Here is a 22,696-nt window from a genome sequence, read left to right as displayed (position 1 = left end):
CCCACAACTAACAAAAAAAACCAAACCAAAACAAAAAAAGAGTAGAAGTATCTTTGGGATCTCTGAGAAGTTTTCTTGTAAAATAATACATTTCAGTCACTGTTACATGTTCTCACTGTCAGGAGTAGTTCATTTAATCCCCACAGAATATATATGAAGTCGATGGTATTATTGTCTTCAGATTATATAGATGAGAAAGCAGAGGTACAGAGAGGTTAAATTATTGCCACAGTCCAGAGCATTAAGTCCAAAACATTTTGGTAGTGCTCGCAAATTCTATCAATAAACAGATTATTGCTGTCATCAGAGGAAACCCACTATCAAGTTAACTTGCCTTGATTTACAAGCAATGATAGGAATATTCATCATTTTCTTATAAGGATCTATGTGTGTACGTGACAGCAAAGAAAAACAAATCAAATTTCTCTTTGAAGGAGGGGGACCTAGGAGAAGTTTGGTTTTAGTGTGTGATTCCCTCTTTCCAACCACTGTCTGCCTCCTCTAGTGAGAGGAAACTGGCTGGCCTGTGGGTTAGTGTCCGGCAACAGGGAAATAAATTTCACTAATGGGTGTCATGACTGATCTGAAAGCCACAATCTATTCATGTATTACTATCCCCAGAGGATTGCTCAGCCATGCTCATGTTGTGTTTGAGTAATAGACATCACATAGGATCCAAAGATCCTGCCTTCTCTTTCCTTCTGAGGATGCATATGAACTCATGAGAACCAAAGTTTGAATTGTGAAGGATTAATAGAATATCCTTCTTTAGCCACAGTGGCTTTTTCAATCAATCATGCTTTTGGCCTGCAAACAGAGACACAGAGAAGATGAAGTGACTTATTCAAGGTTATTAAGGTGGGAAGCAATGCAGCCAGACTTGGAACTCAGACACATTGTGACAGCAAAGTTTCTGTAAGAGACCACCACACTGTGATGTTCTTGTCTTCTGGATAAAGAAGCAGTGGCCCAAAGTGTGGCAATTACATGCAGAAGGATTGGTTAGTGGGGAGTAGAGCAGGACCTCTGACCTCCTGGGCCAAAGTTCTCCCCTTGACACCATGCAGGCTTTGCCAAGTTAGCTTCTTCAATGGTTCAATTTTTGTTATTTTGATTCCAAATACGGTTCAACCACCAAGAAACTCAAGATCATTTTTCAGTGTCTCACCTTTATTTATGTCTTCAGAGAAGGAGTGTAGAAAACAGAGTCAGCAGTCTGGAAAATGAAACATTCTGCCCTTGTCTCCTGAACACGACTGGGCCAAGTTGTAATTCAAATCACCCTTTGTCCTGTTTGGTCATAAATCCCTCCGAACTGACCTAGCCTTAAAATTAATGGGAGAGCAGAGTCAGTGCTTTAACTGCAGTGAAGCAATTCCCCCAAATTATCCCTCCTTTTTGGTGCCATTATCAGGGGGAGATGACTTACTGCCCTTAGAAAGGTCCGCAGCTCATGTTTCCTGCAGCTTGCCCTGTGTGTTATAGGTTGTCTTGCATATCTCATTCTTGGCATGTTTTTGCGAGTGAATTAGAAATAGGCATCCTCCATGTAATGAAGAGTCCTGCTCTTCTTGGCTCTGTTGCCAACCTACTATATATAATTAGGGCTGGGACATTTTCTTGCTGTAGTCTTGATTTTCTCATTCATAAACCTCTATGTAGGACATCGTAACCATGCTTTCTGAGCACTAGACAACACATTCCTTTTTTGCTGTCCTTGAGGTCTGGCTCCAGCCATGCTGAGTTACGTACCCCAAGGGACTCAAGATTCACCCATGTTCCATCTCACTTCTGAAATGCAATATGCATATCTGGGCCTCGCTGGTTCATTGATATGGCCCAAATCACTGAATGATACTGTAGTGGTCCTGGGGTGACAAACTTGTTTTCTAGAGCTACCATAACAAATTACTACAAATTGTGTAGCTGAAAAGTTCATTTCTTCACATTTCTGGCACATAGCATATAGGGAAGACTGTGTTCTCTCTGTTCTGCCTTTGTTTCTTCTTCGCTTTTGTGGATGTACACAGGCCCTCGTGTTCCTCTGTGGATCTTTGGATCTTTGTGTGTGTAGTTTCTTTTTTCCAATAAGAATAATGGTCACTGGATTTAGGGATACCCTAATCCAGTGTAACCTAATCTTATCTTGATCACATCTGCAAAGACTTTGTGTTCAAATCATTTTACATTCACATAAATCAGGAGTTATGAGCCAGATAAATCTTGTTGAGAAATACAAGTCAATATACAAACCCAGCACTTAGGGGCCAATGTTGTGTGAGGCCAGGAGAGATGGAAGGGGTGATAAAGAAACCTAAAGCAAAATGTTAGAAGCTATTTTCAGCTAAAAAGCAATTACCATGGATAAATACGGTACTTGATATTTACCAGGTGCTTCTGATGAGTGTTTCAGCATTATTTTTTCTTACTCTCCAAAATTGTCAGAAATGGGGCCAAATATGGAAGCTATCTATTCACTTTACAGGTAAAGAAGATTTGGTACTGATTTATTACAGATATCTACCAAGCATCTTCATGTAGGAAGAAGCTGGTGGGGAATGAGAGGGAAGATTAGGAGTTGAGGGAAAAAGAGAAAGTTTTGTAAGAAAGAGTGTTTTTTTTTCAGTAACTAACAAGAACAACGTGACAAGCACTGAAGACTTAGATTATTCAAACTGTGTCTTGAGTGTCACCCCCCGAAAAAAAAACCAAATGACATTCTGGGCTGCAGAGTGACATTTTCAAGCTCATTAACTGGTAAGTAGAAGGCTCTATTTTGACCTGAAATATTTAGGCATATCCTGTCTTACCCCAGAAAGTTCTGTATTTCAAATATAAATCAATGACAACACTAGATTGGATTTGCAAGTATTTCTTTCATGATATGCAGTTTTCAGGTAATTAGATTGGTTTCTGTTAGAGGCTTCATCATCTAATAGCCACCCCTATAACACAGCTTTTGCAACACATCTGCTTGTGATACAGCTGGACCCTTCTTAATCAGTGGAAGCAGATTCCTAGGGCTATGTAATTATCCACTAACTGAAGGAGGTCAAGGACACTCTGCTGCAACTACAATTATGCTTGCAAAGAGCTTGCAAAGTTGTCTAGAGAAGAGTCTTGTGTTAGGAGGATGGTGTTTCTTAGCCAGTGGCCTCACCATATGCCCTGTGCAGAAACGATGAAGTCAATACCCCTGTAAGACCTGCTGGCAAAATCAGTGCTTAGCTAGCATTTTGGAACTTGCCTAATGAATAATCCTCTATATTGATATAAAACTTTCCGTGAATGATAAGATCAGATCCTTAGTTTGTACAAAGAATATGGTTTATGTTTATCACTTGCTTTCTTTGTGGGAGATAGGAATTTTAGTGCTTGCTTTGGCAGCACATATCCTAAAATTAGGAATTTTGGTGCATGCTAGGTAAAGATTGCATACATAACCATCCTTCAGTCAAAGCCTTGGGTGCTTCATTTGACACATGTCAGCATCACCTGTCACTGAAGCAGTTCATGTCCTGTGTGATGTGACTCCACAGAGGAAGGAAGAAGACTTGAAAACCTTAATGCTGGTTTCTTTGGACATTGCCCATGACTATTTTCCTTTTGTGGATTGGGCTTCATAGCAACTCACTGCAGTATAAGTCATCATAATGAATACATGGTGGGCTGAGTCTTTCAGATGATCATTAAATCTGGCAGTCATCTTTTGTCTCTAGCACATGGTCCAAACTATGGCATAACAAGTTTTTCATATATCAGTGGAAATTTCTTCTCTCATTGTTCCCTGTTTCTGGAAGATCTCTGAAAAGGAAGTGGCTCCAGCTGGAATTCCATCCCTTTTATTAGTGGTGTTTGACTACCATTAACTTGAAAGCTCTTCTCACTTAGTGATACATGAAGGACTTGATTAGTTCATCCTTTTCTGAATTCATGCAAGGAGAGTTTTTCTTCGTTTTATTTTTCTTTAATTTTTATTTTTATTATAAGCATGATAAACAGAGGTGTTACAGTTACATAAGTCAGGTAATAAGTACATTTCTTTTTGGACAAGGTCACTTCCTCCTTCATTCTCTCCAAATTTTTCCCTCTTGAACCCATCTACAAGTTGTATAGTTCATTTTTCAAAACAGTGTCTAGTGAGTACCACTGCTGCATTTATTCACACTTTGGCCTACAATTTTGTTTCTCTGAGAAAAGAGAATTTACTTATTACCTCTTTCCTTAATTTGGATAAGAAGCCAAACTTGAATATATTTTAGAGAATAATTAACCAGCATTTCACTATAAAGTGAGATATCATCACCAGAACTTTGTACTCAGAGTCTGACAGAGGGCCAGAACTCAAGTTGAGGATCCCTATATTTTGGGCTGAGGACCTCCGCATTGGATGAGTGAATGTAGGGACTAGTCAGAATAAGTTATTCTAGAAGAGGATGGAGACTTGGCTGTTGATAGAGACAAAGTGAACAAATGCACCCCCTCCTTTTTGACTTTAGTCCTTAAGCCCTTATTTTCCTGTTATTTAAGACAATTCCTTTGAGATTATCTACCAGATAAAGCAAAGCATAATGGTGCATTACTATAATATCAGCCACTTAAGAGGAAGTGATTAAGAGGATCATAGTTTGAGGCCAGCTTGGTAAAAAGTCATCAAGGTCTCATCTCATGTTGAGACCATGTCTCACGGAATGGTTCTGTCATCTCAGCCACATAGGAGGGACATAGAAGGAATGTAGTCACAGGCTTGGTTGGGTAAAATACATAAGACATTATCTTTTTCTGAAAAAAAGCTAAATCAAAAAGACTAGAGTTATGGTGAATTAGCAGAGAACTTAACTAGTAAGTGTGAGGTTATGAGTTGAAACCCAACTGCTACAAAGAAGGAAATGGAGAAGGAGAAGGAGAAGAAGGAGCAGGAGACAGATCTATGTCAAATTGTATTTTCCTTTCTTAATACTAAAATAAGGCAGCATGCCAACAAACATGTTTTTATTTTTTAAGAATAATAGCATATTGGAAGCACAAGCAAGAATTGGAATCCTTGCATGGGAAATCAAAGGGAGAGGGGGTGATGAGGCTTTACTTGAGGTGTCCCCCAGGTAACGTGGGTTTGCTCGAGGTCTCTCTCAGTTAATGGAGGATGAAATTAGATTGAGTCTCTGAGGATGACTCTCCTCTCCTATTTGGTTCCTCACTGAATGCCAACTACAGCGATGTCTTATGGTATGAGTTTATCATCTCTCCCTCTTACTCCCTCAACACAGACTCAAATGACTACAAGTGAAAATGTCATTTAGATCAAAATATTAAAGATGTATTAAGACATCTAAAATTGCACACAGATCAAAGTATATGAAGTAATATATTCTCTGGATCCTCTCAGGATTGTCATCAAAATAATAAAGAAGCCATTTCCTACCTCCCACACTCATTCTACCATAATCAAAACACAGTTATATATTTGCTTTTGCCAAATTGGGATTTGTGAAATTATGAGCAGAAATGAGTACACTGTCAGCCCCTCGGGTTTCGGGGAAAGATTTGCATCATGCTGGTATGACAGGTGGTGGGGCAAATCTCTGGGCTCTAAGTTAACTAGTAAATGGCCACAGATTAAGTCTATCCTTTGTCTTCTAAATCCAGATAGCACAATCTCACTCAGCTACTAACACTTTCCCTATTCTTCCAGTGAAAAGCAAAAGCAAACCAACAAAACAATCTCAAAACCCAAATGCTAAACCAACCAAACAAAACCCCAAACCTCTTTCCTATGGCAGACATCTACAGCATCTACTCGGTTATTTTCTAATAGCCTCTTTTTCCTGATACAAGAACTCTCTGTCAGCATTTTTCTGCTCAGCTCATGGTTGATTCTCTACTACTTCAGCCACAGCTTTGGCCTAGCATTTTTGCTGGTTAACTGGAGATTCTCCTGGATTCTTCAGCCTGGTCTGGTGTTGAACGATGATCCTCAGATTGTAGCCTATCTTGTTGCTAGGATTACAGGTATGAGATAGCTACACCTGACACCAGAACATGTGTTGGAATGATGAAAAATTAATGTGCATTAAAATTAGACCAGATACGCATTCTTGGTAAAACTATGTATGAATCTCTCTAATGAGTTCAGTGCAGTCCGTGCACTGAATTCCAGACATTTACTTGCCTGGAAATATTTATTCTTGGTGGTTGGCTCCTGGTGTGTAATGAGACAAACCAGAACTCATCAACCATTTATTTTTAATAAACCATTTGATGACCAAAAAGGAAAGAATGTTCCTCTTGACTGTTGTCTGAAAGCTTTTTATGATACCATTGAATAACTGAGTAATAAAACTGGAGCCCAGGAAGTATCAGGAAATCAGCACCATGACCTGAGTGTCTCTGACCACAACAGGGTGATCACACCAAGCTGATGGAGATGAGGAGGTTTGGGTATGTTGCTATTTACTCTCATGAAGGAAAAGACCTTATAGGCGCAGACAGTCAAGAGGTGTTGCTCAATAAGGTCAGCATTCTTATTCTAAGGAAGCCCTCTCATCTTGCAGAGGTGAAAGGAGCCTTCTCCACCAGGACTAGTGAATGGGATGGAGCCAGCATGGAAGGATATTTGTCAAGTCCTGTTACAGGCCAGAGGATAATCAAGGGCATGGTCAATGTCTCAGTCTCACTGATGCCACACGTGTGAAGATTTTTAGGACACAAGATAGATCTTCTGATAGACTTATCTGTTTAGGAAAGAATGACATTTCCCCATATGTTAGGAAATGGAAAGGCTTGGAAAAAATTATATTAAGTGAAGTAAGCCAAGCCCAAAGAAACATAGGTCCCATGGTTTCCCTTATTTGCAATATCTAGTATATGTATGAGTCAAGCAGGAAAGGTCAGATAATGTGATGTTAGGAAAATGAACCCTTAGATATATATTTAAATGTTTTTTGCTTTCATGCATTTGTTTCTAACTCATTTATAAGATTATTTCTTTGTAGCTTTGTATGTCCCTCCCCCACAGTATAACCCCTGCTTTCACTATATTTGATGTTGGTATAATTTGTGGAGGAGATGGGGAAAAACAAGTCGTTTAAGGATACAGGTGGACCCGATGCAACTATGAGAAGTACAAGTTGTCATGTCAAAAAACGAACTTTACAACTTTGGTGTGTGTGGGGGGATTGGGTGGGGGGGGTGGGGGGGAAGGGATGTGAAGGGTAAACAAAGGAGGAGGCTGCAATGCTTGATAAGAAATGTACTCATTATCTTGCCCATGTAATTGTAACCCCTCTGTACAGTATGTTCACAAAAAATTAAAAAAAAACTTATCTGTTTAGGAGGAAAGATGATTGGGAGTTTTGATCATGTCACTGAAGTCCTACACATACCAGAAGAAAACAAATTTAGGAGGAGAAAGATCTGGGCTATTTTTTTATACTTGAAGCCATTACAAGTTGTCCAAGTAATAGGAAATTATGACATAATCTTTATACCAATCTTAGCTAAACATAAAATAAGAAATATCAATCCTCGTAAGAATATTTAAGTCGCTGAGTCAAGACACATTAGAGCATTAACCTAGAAACAAGTTGTTGAATAATGAAAACTTCTTGGTACTCGCACAAAAATAGGCCAGAGGACGAATGAAACAGAAATGAACCCACATACTTATACATATTTAGTATTTGATAAGGGAGCTATAAACACAGGCTGGAAGGAAAACATCCTCTTCAATAAATGGTGCTGGCAAAACAGAATATCCATATGCAGATAACTTAAACCAGATCCTCTTATATCACCTTGTACCAGCATCAATTCAAAATGGATCAAAGACCTCAATGAAGGCAAGAAACCATGAAACTATTAAAGTAAGGGGTCAGGGAAGCACTAGTAATTATGATGAATTAGTTGTGGTGGTAGAATGGCAATAGTTGTGAAAGATCGAGAATGCAGAGGTGGTAGTGAGCACAGTAGAGAGATGACAGATAGATGGATAGGAATATAGATAATAGTCAATAGGTAATGTATAGATGGGTATATGATAGATAAATAACATGCCTGAACTCATTTTTGTCCTTTCCCAAAGCCCAGACACTTTCTACTAGGCTGTGTGTGTGTGTGTGTGTGTGTGTGTGTGTGTGTGTGTGTGTGTGTGTGTGTGTGTCTATGTGTTTGTGTGTTCGTTACAAATGGAGTAGGAAGGCAGAATTCTCCTCTCTGATATTTTTTACTTCTGTATGGACTCTTCTGCAGATAGAGGACAGTTGTATCTTTCTCAATATTTCTTTGAGTGTGAACCTCCATGAAGAACAAGAAGAGTCTAGAAGAGTAAGTCCATGAGATTTTTGTTTCAGAGGAAGAAAATTAAACAAAGGGGAAGGAATCAATAAATTCCACATGGAAACCCTGTACATGGGCATCTTGGCTAGAATAACAATAGGAATGTACTAACCATTCTGCTCTGTAAAACAAAAAGTAGTTAAGAATCACAAGCTGACCTATGGGAAATGCCATTCAGTACCAGGTCTGTTGACTCAGAGTTCCATGCTCTTTACTCTTTGTCATATTAAAATATGTAAAATAATAACTAATTTATGTTTAATATTTTGTTCTTTGGTTGAGAAGAGGCCCAATTGCACATAAACTATTGGGAAGGCCATGTGAACCTTGACCTGTGGCTGCCATTTGCTAAGTAACTACTGGGTCTTCAATCCCCTGGTTACAAATAGATACAAATCACTCTTTACCTTTACAAATTGCATGTGTTTGGCAAAGGCAGGTAAGATAGATGAGGAGTATAGATGCAAAGGATTCTTACATTTTAGTAAGGAAGACAAGTTGGAATGAACGCCGTTGTATTTATGGTCTTGATTTTGTTCAGAAATTAAACATGGATTAAGAAGGCCACAATAGAATTTTGTTCCTCTAAACTATTCAGAGTTGAATGGACTCATCCAAGATTTTCTTTAAATGAGCAAAACTGAACAATCTGGAGTATTTGCCTTGCACAGTTCTTTTCAAACCTCCTGGGATTCATTTCCACTGTCCTAGGCTGGGCTGAACAGATTGAATAGCGATGCTCCCTGGACCGACATTTTGGTAAAGACGAGAATGGGTGGAGAGCATGTGGAAAGGGGCCGAGGCTCATGTATATTCCCATCGAGAGCCCAGTAGGAAGGTCCTGTATTTGCCTCCTTTGGCAAGACACCTCTTCCTTTTTCTGGAAGATAAGGAGATTTAAACTGGAGTCTAGCTTGTTCTAGACATAAAGGAACATAACTTAGTTATTATTTTGCAGATTTTCAATGTGGCATAGAACAAAGAGCATGGAACTCCGAGTTGACAGACCTGGTACCGAATGGCAGCTTCCTATAGGTCAGCTTTAGAATTGCTTTGGCTTTTGCATTTTATCATTTGAAAAACGGAGGTAATCATGTCATCTGTTGGCTTTTCAAAGAGTGTGGTAGATACTCGTCAGAACCTCCTTGGCTGGCCTGGCTCACCCTGTAATCCTAGCTGCTTGTGAGCTGAGACCTGAAAGGCATGATTCAAAGCCAGCCTGGATATATAAATCCTTGAGACTCTTGTCTCCAATTAGGCAGCAAAAAAAGTGGAAGTAAAGTGGATTCAAGGGGTAGAGTGCAGTCATAAGTGAAAAATTCAAGTAAAAGTTAGGAGGCCCAGAGTTCAAGTCCAAGTACACATACCCCCAGACCCCACCCCCACACACAGAGAAAGAGAGAAAGAGAGACAGGGACAGAGAGTCTCTCTCACACACACACACACACACACACACACACAGAGCGAGCGAGCAAGCGAGAGAGAGAGAGAGAGAGAGAGAGAGAGAGAGAGAGAGAGAGAGAGAGAGAGAGAGAGAGAGAGAGAGTGTGTAAGGGTAAGAAATCTGCCTGTTTCTTAGAGCAACTTCAGAATGCTCATGTAGTGGGTAGCAGAGAGTCACTGGGATAACTTTTGACTTCCTGGAAAACATGGAGCGAAATGAGAGTGGGTACATTGTCACTCTCTTTGAAATGTGGAAGTTTCCTAAAGCTGTAGTAACTGTTTCGCAAACATTGGGGGAAGGCCAAGGAGGGTACTGGAGAAAGAAAGCAGGCAGGAGGGCCCTTGTGACAACAGAGTTAAAGGAAAGTCAAAATGTTGCCATCTATGACATGGGAAAATTGCACTGCATTTACACAAACTGCCATAGGCTCACACATGTTCTCAACATACTCCTTCCTGCTAAAGACAGTAAACAATATAGCACTCATAACATACACAGCACAAAGCTTGACACAATTAACATTTATGAAATATCTCCTGTACCTCTTACCTGCATTGAACAAGATAGAGATTCATCAATATTACTTTTATTACCGTTACAAATATTAAGTATCAGTGACATGGTAGACATTTTGAGAAACACTGCAAATACGAAGGTGAGAGAGATTCAATTACTATGTCCAGTCATAAGTGTTTGGAATCTTGAAGGAAAGACCATGGGTACTCATCAGTGGGTCACGAGTGTCAGTGTGAGGAAATGTCCATGATGCTTTGGGGTAGGATATAGAAGACTAATTATTAATAACTGCAAAACAAACATAGGAGGGGAAGAGAAGTCTTCCCATGCAGGGAGACAGTGGCCACTGGGAAACCTGAGAAGATATTGCTATATCTTGGCAATGAGTAGCCCAAAAATTAAACTCAAAGTTTCTGAAATAATAATAATAATAATAACAATAACTAATAATCAGTCAATACTTAGGGATAATTTTCTTAATATCTGGTGCTGACCAAGTATTGTGGCATCCTATTATCACAATGACTTTTTTTTTTTTTGCTGGTCATGAGGCTTGAACTCTGGGCCTGGGCGCTGTCCCTCAGCAATTCAGCTCAAGGCTAGTACTCTACCACTTGAGCCACAGCACCTCTTCCCACAATGACATTCTTCTAAGTTAAAAAATTATGAATTACCTCCCATTGTGCAGAAGAAAAGACTTTGAGTCAGTGAAGGCAAGTGATTTGACCAAAGCCACACAGAAGTATGAAAGGTGCTGCCAGGACTGTGGTTTTGAACAGTGTCATTTCAGGCAGCTGCTAGGCAGTGTCTATGACACTAGTGCTTCTGGCCCTAAGATGTACTTTTTTCAGTAGTGGGAGTTGGATTCAGGACCTAGCACTCACACTTGAGTCATGCCTGTAGTGCATTCCCCCATTTAATTTGTTTTTCAGGTAGCATTTAGATAACCATGCTGGGGTTGGCCTGGAATCGTGAGCCTCCTACCTCTACCACCTTGGTAGCTGATATTAAAGACATGTCTCATCATGCTTAGCACAAGATATACTTATGTTTGTGACATTCTGTCCCTCTTAAAAGGTTACTTCTTTAAGATCTGATGTTTGTAATTCTTACCTGTGTGAGGTATAGGAAGTGAAGGCCAAGAACTTATCTTTATTTTAATTTGTTCTGATTTGGCTTGTTTTATATTTTCAGGATACTAATAACTAGAGCAAATGGAAATCCTGATATTTCAGAACTGGGAGTTAATTCAAAGGAAGAACAGAGCTTCTAGAGTTTGGTTGGCATAGAGAAACAGAAGACTTTGAGAACTATATGGGATTTGAGCCTATACTTAATTGGGTTGGTTCAAACTAATATTGCTTTGGGTCAAGCACCAAATCTACCACAGTGATTTAAGGTCTAGCTTTGAAATGCCATTTTGGTATTGTGGATCTTTGTAGGATAAGCCAGTTGAGTCTGAGGAACGATTCATCCCAGAAATCCCTTGTGAAACTGAAAAATCATAAAGGGAAAGCTCAAGGAGCAATATTCTTAGACTCACAACAATGTTTGCAGTGTTCTTTTATGATGTGTATATACCACTTGTATGCATGGCATTTATGTCTGGAAAGCACTACATGTGTACTATGCATCTGAACTTAAGATACATGGGTATTACAAAGAAATTTTGATTCCTATTTTACAGACGAGGAACTGAGGCCCAGACAGGTTAAATGGCTTGTGTGTGGTCATCTAGCTAGGAAATGGACTAGGCTGTCTTTTGTGAACTCCAGGTCCCATGCACTTTTCAGAATATGATACTTGGTCTGATTGCACAGGAACATAGACTCAGCATAAATTTGGTAGTTTATTTCCCATCCCCAGGAAACTGGCTGCTTCGTGAAATCCAGAAATCAGTCACATACACGGACAAGAAGCTGACAATAGTATGTGGGTGTGGCAATTAGAGAACAGAGTGTGAGTTGATATGATGTCCAAAAAGGGCCCTTGAGAAGTCTTCATGGAGCCCTCAGATCCGAAAATACTGGCATCTTCTGTGCACAGTCTTTGAAAATAAGAAAAGTTACTGGATTAGATTCCTTTATCATCTCCTGACCAAATGCTAGACATGTGATATGTACTAGGACAACATCCTGAGTGAGATGCCACAGCATTCTATCTAGAGGAGAGACAAAAGCTCAACAGGTACTTTCAGTCATTGTGAGCAAGAAGCATATAGCAGGAGCTTATGGGAAAGGAATTACATAGAACTGTAAGGCTCAGAAGAAATAGAAAGAGTTAAAGGGAGGTAGAGAGAGACAAGAACACTTGCCTGGGCCTGGAGAATGGAATGCACCTGTTCTCACCTTCTGCTCTGATTCTTCTAGACACATCCTCTCTCAGCAAGGACCGCTGTCCAGTCCTTTCCCCTCTTTGTTATCTATCTTACCTGCTCAAGCATTTATGCAGACTACCAAACAAGTTCTTTCTCTAAAATCATGGCATTTTATTTGAGCATTTCCACGTAGTTGGTAGGAAAAGAGCAATATCTTCCACTGTGGTCTTTACCTAAAGGATAAAATTACCTGGTGAGGCACGGTTTCCCACTTAAAAATTATAGAAAATCTGGTATTAATATTTGTCCTTCTCTTCTCTTTTTAGTGGAAAAGTGGTGACTATAGAGCGATTTTATTTTAACACCCTGGGAAGCCTCATCAGGAAAGAGAGACCTCTCATTGTCACATTGATGAGACACAAGTATAGAATTTTACAGGACCTCTTTGATGGCTTGGCCAAGTCTGGCCTTCTCAATTCTCTAAGTTCGGAAAAGCCCTAAGGTCCTGGGGATGAGGCTGTCAGTGTGCATTGAGCCCGAGTAGAATTCTGGGAGGAGAAATTTGAGGTTCCCTGAACAATTCATTTTTTGTTATTCAGCCAATAGTTCTTCAGTGGCTAGACATAATCTTTATAGACTTTGGCTGGAGGAAATCACCCCAAGGAAAGGGATTTGTTCAAATGGCCTGAGTCCAGTACTGGAGCTGAGGGGAAGCTCGTCCTGGTACAGTGTGTGAGTTGTGGTGGCGCTCAATGATATACTGGTATTCAACCACTGTTTTGAAAAATAGTATGCACAGGATTATTATCAGCTTTGCTCCTATAAAGAATATGTAGCACAGGTTACAAATAATCAGAAAATATATGATTGTCTATATTTATAAATCCCATACGCTCAGTAGATTCTTAGAGAATATATTTTCTTGGTTCATTTCTTCCAGATTCTTGTGTCTATAGTCAATTCATGGCTACAATTGATGAATGAATGTTTTTTCAACATGACTAGATGACTTAAGCCTTCACTAATATTAAAGATTAAGCTGAGTGTTGAAACAAGGCAACGTGTAATAAGAAATATTTCTTTTCCTGAGCCAGATAATTTGGAATAATGGAAGGATGTTGTTAAATTTGTTATTTATTGTAATGGCTACAGGCAAGACAGACTTTTAAGTTCAATTTACATTGTTAGTTTCTCCATCACTTTCTTATGTCTAGGCAATAAAAAGCAAGTCTTCAAATCCCTAGACAATTTAGAGGAGGGAAAAGAAATAGAGTTTGCAGGGGATGGAATTGCAAAATGTTGTAAACAGGGAAGATTGCAGGGTAGAAGTTTATTCTCATAGCTCTGGCAGTTTAAACCATGGAAACAAGCTCTGTCAGTGTTGCATCTTCTCAAGGCGATGAGGAAATGGCTTGTACCAGGCTGCTGATCATTTGTTGGTTTGTGGAAAAGTAACTTGAATGTCTGCAAGGTATTCTCCTTCTGTGTATGAATGTCCCAAATGTCTTACTTTCTTACGTTAGCCATATCAGATTTGGGACCACCGGCTACTTCTGTGAAGACCTTCTCTCTTCTAACAAAGTCTCATTCTAATTTATTGGCATGAGAACTCAAGCAGAAAGGTACCTTGGGAAATTTAACTCAAAAATACAAAGCAATCTTTATTGAAGACAATGAAACTCTTGCTAATTTGGGAATGAGGGAAGATGAGTAATGAATTTGAAGATTTCAGATGATATTTCATTTATCCGAGAAACCTGACATGATTCCATTCATTCCAGAACTGTGGTAAATATCTGATTTAATCTATTTATAGTGATTCAAAAAATCCTGAAACAGAAAAATAAATAAATAACAGAGATTTATTTCTTAAAGTCTTGGATACTGAAGTCCAAAATCAATGTACCCATGTCTAGTGAGTTAGTGGCTTCATCTCTGCTTCCAAGATGGTACTTTGAACATGGTCTCACCATATGTAGGGAAGAACAAATGGCAAATTGGCTTAAGGTAACTCACTGAACTTTTATGAAGCACAAATCTATTTGTGAGGGTGAAACTCTCATGATTGAGGCCCTATTTTTTTTATTGTGAAAATACTGTACAGAGGGGTTACAATTACATGGGCAAGATAATGAGTACTTTTCTTATCAAGCATTGTAGCCTCCTCCTTCGTTTACCTTTCCCATCCCTTCCCATCCTCCCCCCCCGCCCCCCAACTCAATCCTCCCCCCACACCAAAGTTGTAAAGTTCGTTTTCGACATGACAACTTGTACTTCTCATTGTTGCAATGGGTCCACCTGTATCCTTATTTAAATGACTTGTTTTTCCCCTTCCCCTCCACAAATTATATGGACATCAAATATAGTGAAAGCAGGGGTTATACTGTGGGGGAGGGACATACAAAGCAACAAAGAAATGATCTTATAAATGTGTTAGAAACAAATGCATGAAAGAAAAAAAATTTAAATACATATCTTAGGGTTCATTTTCCTAACATCACCTTATCTGACCTTTTCTGCTTGACTCATACATATACTAGACATTGCAAATAAGGGAAACCATGGGACCTATGTTTCTTTGGGCTTGGCTTACTTCACTTAATATAATTTTACTTCACTTAATATAATTTTTTCCAAGTCTTTCCATTTCTATTTCTTAACACCACCACATTAGGTTTTAACGATTGGATGGAGGCAAGAATACTTCAAAATTACATTATTACTCCTTGTATGTAACTCCATGTTTCCTGAACCATTCCTAGTGCTTGCTATATTCTACTGGAATCTTATGATACTTATCTTTCCTTTGCCAGTCCTCAGAGTGTATGGAGCAGATTACTTCTCAATAAAGGCATTGGAATACATAAAACTGTCTTTTAACCCTTTTAAGAGGTGGACTATCCCTCATTCCTTTACCTCTTAATATCTCCAGTGTCCTAACTTGCCACTTCTTTCTTGAAGGCTCTCTCTGGCCACTTGACTAGGGAAGACTGGAAGTTCCAGTGCATTAACAACTTCAGAGGGGGACTAAGCAAAGTGTTTTGGGTGATCAAGGTTCAGGGATATCGAGATTCCCCAATGAGATTCAGTTCCATTTCCCACCATGGTAATTCCATTGACAGTGACCCCTTGATTTTCCTCCCCGTTTCATTCTCTGATCTTCCTCTTATACCTTGTACAATACCTAACAGGATCTCAAGAGATGTAGAACCTCACAGTGTCCTTATCAAAGGAGCCCAGTGGCAGTATTCCAGAGTGCTAGGGATGGTGTTTCTACCTAAACAGCAGGAGCATAATTGATGGACATCTCTCAATCAGGTATTGGACTTATCTGCAGAATTTAATGCAGTAAAGTATTCAGTTACTGAGACAACTGAATATTTGGCTAACTGGGGCTCTACAAGGAGAAATTAAAGGACTTTTCTGATGTTCTTCAGCTATTTAATGGCAGACCTATGAATTTAATTCATCTGTTACCTGGTCATCTTTTTTTTTTTTTTCCAGAACAGTGTCTTGGTTCTTGCCTATCTAATATACAAACTCTATACTTAGGCACAACACCTAATTTTCTTTGGAGAAGCTATCTTTCTTTTACTTAGCATTCCCTTGTGTTTGATCTGATCCCACTAAACAATGACTGTACTTCCTCAAACTATTTTTACAGCTAATAGTTTAGGAGGAGAATATTAACCAGGTAATTTTAATGAGAGCAAATCTGGAAACCTTAGTGAGTCTCACTATCCATGAGCTCTGAGTATGAAAGCCTAGAACCATATGAAAACCAACAAAAATGTTGATGAGAATAAAGTCAACATAAAGAAGAATGAAATGTATAAAACACAACAAACAAGACAGCCTTAGTGACATTGCTTTGATCCTGGGATCAAACCATACACAAAGACGTGTCCTAACTGAAATTTTGTTACATGAGCAACAAAATTCTCAGTGTCTCTGAAATTTCAGCTGAGGAGATCTAGTGGAATGTGTCCTCTCCAAGGGAGAAAACTTTGTGGATACTCAACATTTAATGATACATTAATTCTCATTGAATCTTTAGTCCCAAGTCCTTTGCAACTACTTTAAATAGATGGTGTCTGAAATTCTTTCTCTTTTAATTTCCTAATTCAAGCATATCTTGTTTCTCATAATTAGTGAGCACTCTAGTTTCTGAAGAGACTCCATCAAATTTTCTTTCTTGAAAATGCCTCTTAGTATTACCAATACAGTCTTGGGACACCTGCACCTTGTATCTGTACCTCGTGACTTTCCCTCTGACCTGAAGCCAACTCCTGGTTTCAGGACTCCCAATTTGTTTCTACCCAAAGTTTTCTTTCACTTTCCCAGGAGATTTCTGGAGCAAACAGGGATTATTTATGTCTCAGAGTCCTCTTGGGAAGCTCACAGCCATCTCCAGTTCACAGGCTGGCAGTCCCAGGACAGCCACTGGGTCCTGGTGCTGATGGGCAGCTATTCTGGGATGCTTGCACTTGACATTCCTGGTGGCTTCCTGGCTGACTCACTTCCCAATCGAGCCCCCATTGTGCTGGGCCAGCAGCCTGTTTTGATCCCCCTAATCAAGGAGCGACATCCTGAAATCTTGTAGTCAGCCGTGCCGACTGGACTGGGGAGCAATTATGGGCTGCTAAATTTAACCAGAGACACTTTAGAAATGAGAAGCTAAGAGATTTTGAGAATAGAAACTAGATTGTTTTTCTCATTGATTTTATTTATTTATTTTTTAAAGTTTTGATTGGCTGAGTTAAATTTTGGAGAAACTGTTTTTTTGCTAGCTGTGTGACGTGACCATCCTGAGTACTTGTTATCACCCCTCCCCTCCCTCTGGTCAATTGGCCAAAATAAAATCCATGTATCAGGATTCTTTATACGATTAGATGTAATTAACTGAGTTATTGGAACTCATTAGTGGCTGACATCCTATGGGTTACCTTGTCATCTTTGGTTCCCCTGAAATTTCCGGTGTCTACATGTGACTTAACACTACCATTAAATGTCTCACGATTAGAGCCCCAAAAGAATGAGTGTGTATGTGGAAGGGTAGCTGAATGAATGCTGACATCATGGCCCTTATTCGGTCTTTTCTAACCCTTTAGCTGAGCTGTATGATCACATGAATGCCAGCTATTACAAGATGCAAAAACAGAATGTAAATCCACAAATTATAACCAAGACCTTTAAAACTTGCGCTTTTGGGATCTCAGACTTCTTATCTTTGATATAGTTAACTATAACCTCCTATTAGTTTATAGAGAAGATAAAAGAAGATACAGTCTATGAAGGGCTTTGTAAAGTGTCTGGGACATAGAAGAGTATAACAGCTATTGGTGAAGGTGGTGATGGTGATTAGTCTCTTGAAGCACATATTTACACATTAGGTTATCCACTAGCTTCTCTGTCTGAAAAGCCTATTTTTCTTTGTATTTATATTATTTCTGGAAGGATTGGAAGCTGCCAGCAAGAAACTCAGTTAGCTTTCAAATGCTTTTCCTCAAGTAACTCAGATTCTCTGTTGTGAATAGTAGGTTTGGTCTTCCCTGAGTCTTTTGCAACATGATATTCTCTGATTCCAGAAATGTGGTTTATCTGACTGTCTCCCACAGCCCAGAGCATTCTACTTTACACACACCAGTCACTCAGTAAATACAGATTGAATTACCAGCATCTGGAGGTATACAGCAAGTTATTTAAATTTGACTCTGATGAGGGGGGAGGCAATAGATATGTCTGAATTACAGGCCACACTACAGTGGATGCCTAGGGATCTTGGCTTGCAATACTAGAATCCATGGCCTTTGTAAGTTATGGAACTCATAAGTTTGGAAAATCAGGAAATTGTTTTCCCAAAAGAGCATCCACCTGTTCTCTGGTCATCTCTGCAACTCTATCTGTTATTAAGTTTTACAGCCTTTTCTGAGAGAGAGAGAAAAAAAATAAAGGAAGGACAGGAGATAGAAAGTGGGTTAAATTTAGCAGAGTCCAGGAAGAGTGTGTGGGGACTAAGTATGAATCTTGAAAACTAATGAAGAATTATTGTAAGTGCTTAAGATGTAATACATCTTTCTCAATTATATAACCAAGATCCAGTTTCCACATACTCTGTGCTTCTTGTGTTAGTTAGTTTCATTTGGGTGATATTCTGGAAGGACCTACATAATTGGGTATAAAGTCTATCTTATGAGATGTTTTCTTTTTTTTTTTTTTTTGTCAGTTGTGGGGCTTGAACTCTGGGTTTGGGTGCTATCCCTGCTTTCTTCAGCTCAAGGCAAGTGCTCTACCACTTGAGCCACAGCACCATTTCCGTTTTCCTAGTGGTTTATTGGAGACAGGCGTCTCATGGACTTTTCTGCCCGGGCTGGCTTTGAACTTTGATCCTCAGATCTCAGCCTCCTGAGTTAGCTAGGATTACAAGCGCAAGTCACCAGTGCCCGACTGTGTTTTCTTTTTCTTTTTACGGTTTTGAGATAGATCAAGTTATAACCAATGCAAAGAAAGTCAGGATTGATGATGCATGCCAGGAATTGTACATTTGGGAGGCTCAGGCTGGAGATTTGTGAGCTTGAGGCCAGACTGGGCTAGATAGGAACAACCTATCCTAATAAAAGGGGAAAGTGGAGAGGGAGAAAAGAGGGAGAGAAAGAGGGAGAGGGAGAGAGAGTAAATACAGAGACTCCATATATACTTATTTAAAATTTTATTTTATTGTAAGTGTGATGTACAGAGGGGTTACAGTTAAATGAGTAAGGTAATGAGTATATTTCTTGTTGAACAGTGTTACCTCCTCCCTTGTTTTCTCCCACTTTCCCTCCCCCTGACTTCCCTTTCCCACCAAATTGTAAAGTTCATTTCCAACATAGTGTCTTGTGAGTATCGCTGTTGCATTGGTTTAATAACTATGCACATATGACCATGTAAAATGATGCTAATTGAAATGAACTCCAAGACACGGAAACAAGACTTGTTTGTTTTTTAATGTACTGTGTGAAGTTATTTCTTTATTCCTTCATTTGTTTCCCTTTGGTTTGTCCCCTGTTGCTACTGTTTTCTATTTTGTGTCTTATGTACACGTTTATCTGATTTGGGGAATGGAAGAAGAATTATAAAATGGTGAGACAAAGGACAAAGGGTGAACCTATGCTTATATACATAGTTTCTCCTAAAAAGCAATAACTTATTATCATGAACAGAAAATTGAGGTTGATAAAACCTCTTAACTTTAATTACATCTTACCAACTTATTTATATGTGATCTTCTGTTGTGTGTATATATTTGCAAGTGTACCTATGTGCATATGTTTATGTCTATGTGTGTTTGTGCTGATAATTTTATTACCTGACATTTCTGACTCTAAATACCAGAAATCCTCATTTTTTAGCATTCTTTAAAATAAATCTGTTCCAACTCACATAAATGTAAACACCAGGGATAGTTCTTGCTGGCTTCAGGCATAGATGGGCCAGGCTAATAAATAATACTGTAAGCCTTCAAATTCAGTTTCCACAATCATAGTTCTGTTTGCCTCTCTGGATGCTTTTCTTTTTAAAAAATAAATCAGGCAACTCTTTCATTTTAGTGGCAAATAGCTACTGGCAGGCCACGGTTCATATACCACAATCTCACAAGCTTAGAGGAGCTGGGTCTGCAGAAGTCTCAGGAGTCTGCTTTGCTAGCCTGGACCTCATTGCTGAATCTCTCCCCTTAACCATTAGGATGCAATACTCTGATTTTTCTTGGTGAAAGAATATGGTCTGTTCCATCTTCTCCAAGATATAGTCAGAGAGAAGGGGGGGAGTGAAATCTCAGGGTCCTCAGAGGTCCTTGACCTCTCCCACACCCTTTTTTTCATCCATAGAGACACGTGCTACATGCCTACTTCCTAGTCATGCTCAACTACCAGTGGAAAGAACAAAGGAGAAAACAACCTGCCTAAAGAGTAATGTTAGAGACAGACAGGTCTGTCCCAATAGATGGTCAAGGAAAGAATGTGTTCAATAGTGAAAAGTATTCTCTAATAGTCAGAAAGAAATCCAAAGTAAATTTCCCTAAGAAAAGCAAACTTTCTGTCTACCAACTCTACAAGAACAATAAAAATGAAAAAGCCAAGGCTCGCAGGTCACTAAGATCTTCCTTTAGTCCTCTCCTGCCTGTTCCATTTATCCATCTCTTTTCTTCCCAAGGTCCTCCAGTAGGCATAACAGGGAAAAGGACCTGAGAGATCTATCAAGGTTAGATATACACCACCAAGTGGACCATGCATCATATTCTCTTAGCACTCAGATTTCTGAAAAAAGAAAATGAGCTCCTTCTAAGGAGGTTGTTTGAATGTCTGACAATTAGTTAGGCCTAATAAGGAAAGACATTCTTGATTTTGCTCATCAAGGAGAGAGAGTTTAAGAAACTGGGAAGTCATGGAAGGAATTCTCTTGCCAAAGTAGTCTTGGAAATTCTCCGGATCATCTGCTGGGAAGGTGGCTTGGTGTAGAGTCCTTGCCTAGCAGGCATGAAGCCCTGGGTTCCATTCCTCAGGTACCACACAAACAGAAAAAGCTAGAAGTGGTTTGTGGCTTAAGTGGTAGAGTGTTCACCTTGAGCAAAAGAAGCTCAGGAACAGTGCCCAGGCCCTGAGTTCAAGCCCCCAGGACTGGCAAAGGAAAAAAGAAAAAGAAAAAAGAAATTCTCCGGATCAGTGCTTGGGTGACAAGTTCGTTGGACTCCTACTTTAAAGAAGAAATTCCCACTAAAAGTTAAATGAATTAATTAAAAACTACTTCCTTCAATTTTCCATTGTGTTAGATAAGTTATATAATTATTGATAAGCATGAATGTCCCAATGTTTGTCTGAAGAGCAATTTAAAATCTTCGATTTATATTCATGAGTTATTAAGTAGCTGCATAGTTCTTTGGTATTCTCCCTCTTAGCATAATGTTTAATTGAAGTTTGAATGCAGATTTAAAGATATTTCTCCCATTTTGCTTGGTTTGCTGTCTTCTCACCAGAAATAATAACTATCCACTGTGAGACTATGTAAAGAAAATAGGAAGGAGAAGAGGAAGGGTTTTGGGGTTCTTTGCTTACCTTTCTTTCCATGGAACTATTTTATCTGAGGCAAGGGTTCAACTTTTATCTATGCTGAAATTCAGTGACAGTTTTCTAGCCATAGAGAAAGCATCAGAAGTTTCCTGGTCTTATCACCACATTCTTTACTGTAGATTGCTCCGCAGATGTGAACACTTTTAAATATACCATGGCACGAGTGAAGTTGAAAAACCTTGTCAAGAACCTTACCTATAGTGGCAGCATTTCCAGTACACTGTGAAGACATCTGAGATGCTTGGAAGGTAGAAAGCATGTGTAGTCATAGTCATGTGAACACACACACACACACACACACACACACACACACACACACACACACGTTACTCAGTACAAACTCTTAATAAGCCTTTGAAGAAGTTACTTATTGAAATCAGGAAGAATATCCTGATTCTTAGCTCAAAGAATTCTAGTGGGAGAAATAAGAAAAGGTACTGTGTAGCAATGTGATATTCTCCTCAACCTTTTGTGGCACAGAATAGCCACGACATTTCCTCATGCTCCCAGAGTATACTTCCTGGTCTTCCTTGAAGGAACTATGATCAGTAAATAGAAGGGAAGGATGGGGCCCACTTTCAGGTCTGATAATAAATGTCATGAAAGAGTCTTGTAGTGATTTGTGTCCCTAGAGGATTCTGCAGCCTGGGGCCTTGAGCTCCTGTATAAAGCAAAGCTTAAATCTCTATGCTTGCCTCATGGAAGTATAACATGAGCAAGAATATTGTTTTTCAATTTAATTTTGTGTTAAGACACAGATTTTGCATTGTTAACACACAACTGACCTTTGGGTATTCTTGGCTCCTCACATTTCTTAGCTACTATCACAATTAACCAATATTTCAGTATGGAGCTTTTCTCTGGTGCCTTCGATTTATTCAACATAGGTAATTTTTCTTGTTTACTGTGATTTCAGCTACAATTTTATCATATACTTTGACAGACCAATCAAGAGCGCCAGGAATGATTTCGAAGGAC

Source organism: Dipodomys merriami, unplaced genomic scaffold (genome assembly GCF_024711535.1).
Source record: "Dipodomys merriami isolate MVZ:Mamm:240054 unplaced genomic scaffold, mDipMer1.0.p SCAF_4, whole genome shotgun sequence".
In the NCBI taxonomy this organism is placed as follows: domain Eukaryota; kingdom Metazoa; phylum Chordata; class Mammalia; order Rodentia; family Heteromyidae; genus Dipodomys; species Dipodomys merriami.
This window is presented reverse-complemented; position numbering follows the sequence as displayed.